Source organism: Triturus cristatus, chromosome 5_1, assembly GCF_964204655.1.
Source record: "Triturus cristatus chromosome 5_1, aTriCri1.1, whole genome shotgun sequence".
NCBI classification, from domain to species: Eukaryota; Metazoa; Chordata; class Amphibia; order Caudata; family Salamandridae; genus Triturus; species Triturus cristatus.
This window is the reverse complement of record NC_140587.1, coordinates 11,275,025-11,286,759: the sequence shown is the minus strand read 5'-3', so window position 1 is coordinate 11,286,759 and position 11,735 is coordinate 11,275,025.

Genomic DNA, 11,735 nt, shown 5'->3' with positions numbered 1-11,735 from the left:
GGGTTCGCTCTTCTGTAACGAAATCTATAAGGAAGTTGGCACGGAAACTGCAAAGTACAAAAACAACGTTTATTAACCCTTAAGGGTGGTCCTACAATCCACACAACACTCTTCAGTATTGCAAGGAGTAGCACACAGAACATTCGTACATTGTCCCCTTTTATACACAACAGAGGGGCTCATAGTGGGTGGATACCACAGAAGTTGAAGAACATTACCATTTAGGGTCATTCTCGATACTGAATCAATACATGGGCGGAGCTAACACACTTCTTGGGCCCGCGAAAACACATGGTCAAGCAAAGCTAATTATAACAGATGTGGTCAAGTCTGGGCATGCGCAAGATAGACAAGAAAGCTATTTATAACTGTTACTAGGCAGATTACAAGAGCAACTAACACAGAGGTCGGACTCTCCTCGTGGTGAACACGTGGCAGCATGCCAATACAAAATGGAGTCCGGACTTCGGCCAACATAATGAGGGAAACACGATAAAAGGGAAACATTAATGTTTTCAGTAAATGCTTAATCACATTCTGCTTTAATTTACAACAGACGACCCTTTCAGCATTTACTGAAGACATCTGGTTTCCAAGAATAGTCATCGTATATGTCAATTATCATCATTCCTTTAACCTCTTTAGCTAGCCCCTTCTGGCGGGCAACATCGGCAATAGCTTTCTTATCTGGAATGCAGAATGAAATGCATACGGAACAGCACAATGGTCCACATTGAATACACATACAGAAAAGGAACAGAATTGCTACAATAATACAGAGACCAGTTAGAACCTTCCAACCCCAGGCAGTAACCAACGCCCAAAACCATCCAGAAAAGGACCAAGTGCCGTTTTCTGTGTGGATTTCAGCTGCTATTTTATGCAACCTGTTAATGGCGTTATAAACGGATGGCGTATGATCAGGGATGAACACACAGCAGCTACTTCCAATAATTTTACAGGCTCCTCCTCGATCAGCTAGCATTACATCTAATACCATACGATTCTGCAATGCAACAATCCTAGTAATTTGTAATTCTTCCGTAAGATTCCCAAGAGCAGCAGCAGTTTGATTAGTCACAGCTTCTACCACTCTCGTTAATCTTCGGATCTTCCTACTATTCAAAGCAGCTCCAACAAAAAAGAACAATCCTAAGTTAAAATCAATATACTGTTGCAAGCTGGTATCTGTTTGATCCACCTCATCAATTGATAGAGTACGTTTATATCTATTTACAGTCACATTATTCAACAGTTTTAAATCCTTATGATATGACGCGGGTGCTAAGAATACAGGAGGTAATAGGAATGATACATATCATACCCCAGACCACCCAGCCGGCAAACGGTAATAACCTTTATTTCCACATACAAAGTAGGTATTATGGGATGCTAGGAAGGTACTGTTATTTAACCCATCGATGTTTAACACGGTTATGCAATCACTGACACCAACAGGGATAAAACCCACACTCTGGACACACAGGTCCGCTTGGGCTTGTGCTACTTGGATTACGAATTTGTCCTTCCCCACAGTGTCTCTGGTGTTCGTGAAGATATAGGGGATGGATTCATTGTCCGGTCGGTACTCTTCCCATTCCCAAATTGTCCCATTCGCTTGTGGATATCCATTCTTGTCCTGATGGCATTCTTTATTAAGTCTGAAAAGCAATCGTCCCACTGTCGGTTTCCGAGTGGCAAACAACAGAGTGTACCATGCTCTACAAGAGCCATTGTGAGAGAAAGGAAGTGGTATGAATGGCGTACCTCCTTTCTTCTGATGGGCTGGCATCATCCCACATATCCAACAGTTCGTAGCGTTTGTAGCAACGTGGGTGTGATGCAGCATCTGAATGAAAGTGTTATTCAAATAGGATTGTCGATGCTTCAACTCTTGATATGGCAATGTATAAAAGTAGTGCTCCGCAGGCACTGGAGTCGTCAACACAAGCGTCTCTCGAGCAGGAGTTGCCTCCTCCACAAACCATGTAGTTATACCAACGATAGCTACTGTTAGCATGAACCCCAGCGCACAAAGAATTTTCTTCTTCTCCATGTCAAAGGAAACAATACCCTGATATCTTCCTGGAACTAAAAAAAAGGTCTGTCAGAACTCTTCCCCTTGGGCAGCGGTTGATTTCTTCACCAGCGGGCCAAGACGGGTGTCGCTACACTAATGCAGGGCTGATCCCCCCCCCTTGCCTCATCGGCTCTCCGTTTCACTAACCCAAGGGCCGTTCTGACAGTATGTCCCGGTACTGGAAATCTCACTTCCTTGGTCGCAGATGATATCGCCTTCCTCCAGAAGTCGTGTGGTCCAAAAAGAGCTCCTCAGTGTCGTTTGGCTCTGCAGCACGGCCTGTCTCTGCTGCTAGGATGTCTCGTTGATCGGTCAGCACGGCAGACTCCACCAATCCGGGCGGTACCTTTCGACAGTGCAAGGAATGGATCCAATTCTTCCTGTTCGAGACTCGCACTGCCGTCCTCGTTGCAAGAAGGACTTGCTCAGGTCCTACCCATCTCGGCTCCAAACTGTTCGATCTGTCGAAAACCTTTATCATTACATGATCTCCAGGCCGGAGACCATGTCCTTCGCCAGTAGACCGATCAGGGAGCGCCTCTCGGACCTGTTGATGAATAGAAACCAAGTTATCCGTTAACTGTGCCAGATAATCACTCATCATTACACAAGGTACATCATACACAGCCTTAGGCCTTGGTGGACCCCAAATATTCATTGGGCGTCCAAATACAATCTCATAGGGTGTAAGGCCGGTTCGAGAGTGTGGCACCGACCTAATTGACAATAACGCCAGTGGCAAGGCGTCTGGCCAAGTCAAAGATGTTGAAGCTTGAATTTTGGCGATCTTAAGCTTCAGTGTACCATTATATTTCTCGACTAGTCCTGCAGACTGGGGGTGGAACATGGCGTGGAACTTCTGGGTGATGCCTAGGCCCTTCAAGACATACTTTATAACATCCGCTACAAAGTGAGGGCCATTATCACTCCACAGAAGTCTACAGACGCCGTATCGGGGGAAAAACTCTTTCAGCAATAGCTTCGCTGTAGTCATTGCAGTATTGTCTTTCGCAGGGTACGCCTCAACCCATTTACTGAAGGCGCAAACCACTACTAGAACATACTTCAAATTGTTACAGCGTTCAAGCTGGATGTAATCCATCTGCAGAACTTCAAAGGGTGCAGTGGGCGTCGCAAATCCTCCTGCTGGAGTTCGCGTGCCTTTCCCTGGGTTATACTTCAGACAGATCATACAGGTCTGCACCACCCTCTTTGCCGTGCTAGCAATCTCTGGATGCTCCCAGACTTGGGTAAGCAATTTCACAATTGCGGAAGCTCCAACATGTGCTAGCCCATGTGCCATTTGAACCATAGGTTGTACAAAAGCCGTGGGTAACTTCCATCTATCCATCTGCTTATTTCTCCAACAACCCTCATCATCCAGTTCTCCTTCACTAGCCCATTGTTCCCGCTCTTTATCAGAAGCGGTCTTTTGTATTTCTCGCACTTCCTCCTTCGCATCATGCCATCTCTCCACCTGTGACTTTACTACATACATGGCAGTAGTACCGGGCTGCATCGCAGTCTCCCGTGCTACTCGATCCGCCAACGCATTCCCTTCTCCAACCTTATCAACTACTTTCCTATGGGCACTACACTTAACAATGGCAATTCTCTTCGGGTATGTCAATGCAGTTAAAAGATTGTGGACTAACTCTCCATGCATTATCTGTACCCCATGTGACGTTAGAAACCCTCTCTCCTTCCAGAGTAGGCCGAAATCGTGCGCTACTCCGAAGGCATAGCGGCTGTCTGTGTAAACATTCACACACAATCCTGTACTGAGCTCACACGCTCGTGTTAACGCTATCAGTTCCGCTGCTTGAGCTGATTTCTGTGGTATGCGTGCTGTCTCCACTATCGTCTGTAACGTGGTAATTGCATACGCTGCTGAAGTCGTACCATCTGGTAGCTTCAGGCATGATCCATCCACCCACAACTCTCCATCTACATCTGAAAAGGGCGTATCCTGGAGATCAATAGTTACGACCCTTTGTTTGTTCCTCAGTCACAAGAATACAATCATGCGCTTTCTGTGCCTCAGGCTGGGTCTCGGGATATGGCAACAATGTGGCCGGGTTTAATGTCACGCACCTTTTTAACGTAATATGAGGAGCTAAAAGCGTCAACTCATATCCCGTTAAACGGGCACTGGTCAAATGCTGCGTCTTTGTCTGATTAAGCAGGGCATCAACAGCGTGGGGAACTAACACCAACAGTTTATGGGATAACACAATTCCTTCACTCTGCCGTATTGACACAGCTGTCGCCGCAACCGAGCGAAAACACCCTGGCAATGCTCGGGCGACAGGATCAAGTACAGCCGAAAAGTATGCACAAGGGCGCTGCTTATCGCCGTGCATCTGCACTAAGACTGATAATGCACATCCATCTTTCTCATGCACATACAACGAAAAGGGTTTTGCATAATCAGGGGTCCCTAACACTGGTGCTGAACAAAGGGCCTGTCTCAATTGCTGAAAAGCAGCGTCACACTCATCTGACCAGGGGATCGGGATGGGCGTGTCTTTTGTCAAGAGAGCTAGTAATGGCTTAGCTATGTGTGAAAACCCCAATATCCACTGCCTACAAAAAGAAACAAGACCCAAAAATGCACGCACATCCTTCTGCGTGGATGGCCTTGGTGTGTCCAAAATTACTTGGATACGATCTGGTGTGAGTGCACGCCCCTCCTTAGACAAAAGGTGACCCAAATAAGTCACCTTTGGTCTACAGAATTGCAATTTCTTCCTAGAGACCTTGTGATTGTGGGATGCTAAAAAGGAAAGTAAGGCTAACGTGCTCTTCTCACACAACTCCAGGGTGTCAGCCGCCAACAAGATGTCATCGACATATTGAATGAGGGCGACCCCCTCGAGTAAGGCAAAGGAGTCCAACTGTCGCTTCAAAGCCTGACTATAAATACTAGGGCTTTCTGTATAGCCCTGGGGAATTCTACAAAAACGATAAGATCTATTGTTTAATGTGAACCCAAAAAGAAATCGGCTATCAGGGTGAATGGGAATAGAAAAGAAGGCGTTTTTCAAATCAATCACCGAGAACATGGTCGCCGTAGGCGGGACCAAGGTAAGCAACGTCGTGATATCGGAAACCACCGGGTACTGAGGTATCACGATCTTGTTTACCTCCCTCAAATCAATTATGAACCGATAGACCTTTGCATCCGTGCCCTTTTTCAGAATAGGGAGAATCGGACTGTTACAGATATTATAGGGAACTTCTTCCACTACTCCTACTGCGATCAAATCTTGCACAATCTGTATGAGAGCCTCCTCGCCCTCCTGGGAAATACGATACTGTGGGAGGCGTGGTAGTACCGCCCCCTCCTGGACACTAATGTGGACCGGAGGAATCACCATTTGTCCGACATCTGTGTCCGAAGTCGCCCATAAAGCTCGGGGGAGGGTAGCCAACAACGCATCCTCTGAGATCGTACACATCCGCCCAGATCGGGGGTAGTTGTCATTTAAAATCACCCTCACACCCTCAGGGGAACAGCGGATTGTAGCCCTAAAGTACTTTAACATATCAAGGCCCATAATGTTATCCGGTGTGTACGGAGCAAGCAGAAACGGACAAGGCGCAGAAAAGCAATCGACTTTAAATGCAAGGGGCTGTGAAAGAGGGCTTCGGGAGAGTGTACCGTCAAACCCTACCGATGTAACTATTGAGCCGGATGGGGGAGCCCCCGGAACCAAGTACCTAGACAATGCACTACGTGTCGCTCCTGTATCCACTAGGAACTGATCAGTAGAACCTAAAACCTCAGCCGATACATAAGGACCCGTCTGATCGACCGGCACCTCAACTGATTCGGACCCCCATCCTACGCATTCCTATGCATGCTGAGAATCATGATATCCCGATCGATCGATGTCCGATACATGATACTGGTGCTGGCGATCGAAAACATTTGAGCTATCTCGGTGCTGTCCGGCAGTATCGAAACGGGCATTATCGTTGGAATTCCCTCTAAAGTTCGAGAAGCCCCCTCTACCTCTCGGGCCACCCGGAGTGTGCCCCTGACGCGAAGCACGCAACGCTGGGCAATCCCTGGCCCAATGGCCCAACTGCTTGCAATACGCACACTGGTTCCTATTCAAATCAGATCGGCCCGAAGGGGGACCATAAGATCCGCCCCTTCCTCTATTATTATTACCCCGGCGGGGCGGGCCATATACTTGTGCTAACATCACCTTGGTTTTGAGATCTTTCGATTTCTTCTCTTCCTGGCCCTTCGCCTCGTGCTCCTGACGCTCATAATACTGAGCGATAGTCAGAAGGGCCGTCGGTGTCGCGGAGGACCAAGAACTCTCACTCGCTTTTAACCGGGCCGCAACTGCCGGCAGCAGATTAGCCACATATTTGTCCGCGAAAAGGTGGCGGCCCGTGTCGTCAGTAAGCGACTGGCCACTAAAATCATGAAACGTCTCCTCAAAACGCGTAAAGAAGTCCGCGACTGACTCGTCAACTTTCTGTTTACACGCAGCTAACATATTCCAGTCAATCTTTTTAGGGGGGATAATCGTCTTCAACTTAGCCACAATAGCCGCAGGGAGATCTAAAATATTCTGGGGTGGTTTCTGTGCGGGCTTCCTTTCCCTATCTTCATCCTCAAGGTCAGACCATCGAGCCTTAAAGGCAACCGCATCATCTACCTTTCGGACAGAGCGCCACGTATCCGGCGGCAGGATAAGGCCAAAGAACAGGTCTATATCCGCTAAGGTCATAATGCAAGAATTCAAGGCCCCCTCGACTTCTTCATAGAAGGCCGCTGGATTCTTGCGGGGGTCAGGCAGCGCATTCTTTAATGCCATAACATCGGCCCTATGCCATGGAGTATAAACCCAATTATACACAAAATATCCCCTAGCATCGACAGAATTAATATCCGAGCTAGTCCCTGCTCCCTTGGGAGGAACATACAAAGGCGCCGCCTCTCGCATTAGTTTAACATGCACTATGTCATCCTTATCTGACTGGGAGGCGGATGGGTGGCCCCCTGCTGCAGACGAATCCGACTGCTTCTCCTCCTCCGTTTGTTGACGTGCTTTCTCTCTAAGGGCCAGCACCTCGTCCCGCAAAGCGAACAGCCGCCGAGCCGCCTCAGAAGCCTTAAGGGGAGAAAAAACACCATTACGCAATGCTCCGGCATCCGAAGACACTTCGTCAGGCTCAAGGATACTAGAATATTTTCGGAAAGCAGCAATTACTTCTTCTGAGAAATGAGATAGAAAATACACCCTCTCTCTATCTTGCCACGACCCCCAAGTATGGAACAACTCATCCTTAGACATCTTGCCCTTAAGTGCACGGAGGGAAAGTTTCCGAAGATCAGCCATATGCTCGGTCGATAACATGGACCGTGTGTCGACCTTACCCGGAGCCGGACCAGAATCTTGCGGCCGCGGAGCAGATGCGCCAACATAAGGGGGCGGAGAGCGATCTAGTAAATAAAAATCGTCATCAGGATTATTAAGGACAGGATAAAGTGGCTGGCGAACAACATATTGACCCGAAACTTGTAGCCTACGCTCTTTCTCTTGCCTGTCCGTTTGCTCTTTGTCCTCCCGACGCTTCGCTTCCTGCGCTCGCACATGATCATTCTTTCGCTGCTCCTTATCAAACAGCGCTTTCTCACGTTTCTCTCGCTCACGCACTTCCTTCACCCATAATCGCACACACTCAAACATATCCTGACGAGCACGTCGCTTACACATACACTGTTCCACATACTCAATCTTACGTATATCAAACGATCCATACAAAGGCCATCGCAACTCAGGATCCTTCCTCGTATATTTCCTCCATAACGTGCTGTACATTATGGAAGAAAGACCATGCTTCACGTACATATCCCTATTAGGAGTCCCCTCTGGGGGAGCTGGAGCAGATTCCTCGAGGTTCAACCGGTTCCCAAAACAGCAGCACCACTTACGAAGTGCGCTAAAAGCAGGCATGCTAGGAATAATGCAAAATATGCAGTATTATCAAAAAAAAAAATGGCACTTAATCGTTGCGCCGTTCAAAGTTTACACAGCTCCGGAGAAATTTCTCCACATTACCTGCCTATATGTGTTGCAACGCATATATTTTCACAAAGACAAATTCAAAATATGACTAGTCACCATCAATCAAACTCAAATAGCCAGACCAGGCTTCAAAACTCGGAGCAAGTACCGTACAACGGTTCTTACCAATCAAGAGTCCAGGTTCCAACTGCCAAGCTCCACAATCGCCCAAACGGCTCTCACGGCAGGACCGACAGAAGAGGTCTCAGTCGATGACCGGCGCCACCCAGACGGTCAGCTCGGAAGGGAAGGAAGAAAAAACCTCGGGATGCCAGGGCTAAGACGCCGCTGGCAGTGATCACGTCCCCGGCCAAACTCCTCACCTTCGTCGCGACCAGTCCTTCGAGCATCCGAGTCGCCGATGAGCCCCACGTGACGGGCGCCAATTGATGAATACAAGCCCCAGCTAGGCCCGCAAGAGACAAGGGTTCGCTCTTCTGTAACGAAATCTATAAGGAAGTTGGCACGGAAACTGCAAAGTACAAAAACAACGTTTATTAACCCTTAAGGGTGGTCCTACAATCCACACAACACTCTTCAGTATTGCAAGGAGTAGCACACAGAACATTCGTACATTGTCCCCTTTTATACACAACAGAGGGGCTCATAGTGGGTGGATACCACAGAAGTTGAAGAACATTACCATTTAGGGTCATTCTCGATACTGAATCAATACATGGGCGGAGCTAACACACTTCTTGGGCCCGCGAAAACACATGGTCAAGCAAAGCTAATTATAACAGATGTGGTCAAGTCTGGGCATGCGCAAGATAGACAAGAAAGCTATTTATAACTGTTACTAGGCAGATTACAAGAGCAACTAACACAGAGGTCGGACTCTCCTCGTGGTGAACACGTGGCAGCATGCCAATACAAAATGGAGTCCGGACTTCGGCCAACATAATGAGGGAAACACGATAAAAGGGAAACATTAATGTTTTCAGTAAATGCTTAATCACATTCTGCTTTAATTTACAACACTGCACCCTGAATAGAAAGGCAGAGTCATGTCAACAGATTGCTCAAGAACTGGTTTGGACTGGGCAAAGGCCCCTCAACCCCAGAGGAACAAAGGAATTAGGGGTGTAAGTATCGGGACCCTGCTCCCAAGAAATTAGATCCTGCTGAAACAAGAACAACCTCTGCCAGAGGAGAAGGAACTGGGAAAGCTGTAGGAGGAGTAACTGTCCCTGACCTGGGGGATTGGCCTGCAGTGGTTGCCTTGCTGCTGGAGGAGAGGAGAAAGACTACTAAAGACTTTGCTTCAACTTGTGCTTTGAAAAGATCTCCAAAGGCTTGAACTGAGCTTGCCCCCTGAACGAAGTCCCAGGACCAGTGGACTTCACCCCCAGCTCCCCAGAGTCTTTTGGAAGTGCCTACTGCTGTTGTTGGGCCTTCTAAGGGACTGCGTGTCGCAAGGAACTGGAAGCGCGACGCAAGGAAGAGAAGCGTGCCGCCGTCGGAGCCGCTGTCGTCGCAGAGAGTGTCGCCGCTGCAGCATCGCATCGAGCGGAAGCGTCTCGCATCATTTCGGAAGTGTCTCGCAACGCCAAAGAAGCGTGTCGCCATCGCAGCCATCGTAGCTGTCGCATTGCACCGCATCGAGAGAAGAGTCTCGCATCAAGGAGGAAGCGTGTCGCCATCGCAGCCATCGTAGTTGTCGCATTGTACCGCATCCAGAAAAGCGCCTCTCATCCACGGAGAAGCGTGCCGCCGTCGGAGCCACTGTCGTCGCATCTCGCAGAAGGAGTGTCTCCGCTGCAGCATCGCATCGAGCGAAAGTGTCTCGCAACGTCGGAGAAGAGTGCCGCTGCCAAGGCCGCTGTCGTCGCATCTCGTCAAGGATGACGCCGCTGTAGCCGACGCATCGAGTCGAGCCTTCTCGTAACATCGGAGAAGCGTAACGCATCTGGAAGATCCCTTCTTTATTTCTTTTGCACCAAGAACTTCAACGCATCTGCATCGCTGCAACACTTTCGTTGCCCCGCATGTCGCATCTAAGGTACATTGACTTAAAGTGTCGCATTTAAGAACTTAAGAGAAACTAAGCAATCTTCTACTAACTAAGCAACCGTATTGTGTATTTTTAATCGTTTAATGGTCTTGTGATAATCCTATATAAAGATTCCTTATTTTTAATATACATACATGTGTGGTGTCCATTTGTAGTGTTGTCACTTGGTTACTGTGGGCCCGATTCACAGAACAAACTTAAGACAAAATCCTAAACTTAGTACCATTTTGGTATTCACAGAATGCACTTACTACTTCTGGTATTCACAGAATGATCTTACTACTTTTGCGATTCACAGAATAAACGTACTACTTTTGCTATTCACAGAATGGATTTACGACTACTAACTTTACGTCCGCACTCGGGCCGGAAATTTTGGCCCAGAAATTCCGGCCCGGAGGCGGAGCTTCTGGCCCGGAGGCGGAGCTTCCAGCCCAGAGGTGGAGATTTTGGCCATGGCTAAATCTCCGCCACTGGCCGGAATCCCCACCTCTGGGCCGGAAGCTCCGCCTCCGGCCCGGAAGCCCTGCCTCCGGTCCTGAAGCCCCGCCTCTGGGCCGGAAGCTCCACCTCCGGGCCTATTAATATTATAACTAAGTAACACAGAGAGGGCATCTGATTATTATAACTACATCACACGTAGAGGGTCCCTGATTATTACAGCTACATAACACAGAGAGGGCCTTTGATTTTTATATATACATAATACACAGAGGGCCTCTGTGAGAAGTTGGCCTGGTATATGCTGTTCACTAGTTAAAGTGACCACCTTGTACCATGCCAAGCAACCCTTATAGTGTGGTTGTAAGTCAACCTATTCGGACTAGCTGCCCTATTGGTAGCGTAGGCTAAGCAGTCTTTGAGGCTAAACTCGTTAAAGCGTGTTAAGCAAGCTGTTTTACCATATGTAACCCCCCTTTATACCAATGAAAGGACACCACACAGATATATATTCAAAATATATATGTATTTATTACTCAAAGTATCCCCTAGACTCTTTATGAGCACAGAAGCACAAATCGTTAAACAAGACAATGTTAAAATATACAGAAGTTGCACTTTATATGGATGGGCCCTGGTGGCCACTCAAACCATATACTAAAATAGTGGTATAAGTACCACGAACAGGAAAGGGAAAAGGCCTAGGGCCTCTAGAATCGCTGGGCCTACAAGGAGCTAACTTCAGTTAGTGACCAGGAGGTCCACGGGTCGCGTGTGCAGTGAGGAAAGTTACACGCGTGCTCCCATAGGTTTTCAATGGGTGCGTAAAAGTTTAAAACTTACTGCAGAAAGGGTCTTCTGGATGGACTATGATCTTAAGATTCAAAACACAGACACTAGAGATGTTTCTCTACACTTGGGCACCGGAGTGCCAGCTTTACCTCACCCACAGGAAGCGGGTGCATAGGTCTCGAAGTGCGTCGGGTTTCTTCTATCGATTCAATGGAGCCTGATGACAAAGATGCTGCAGGCGGTCGGTCCAGAAGAGATGCGGTGGATCCAAGAGTGGATCGGAGTTGTAGAAGACCTGAAAGCAGAGGGGACAGTG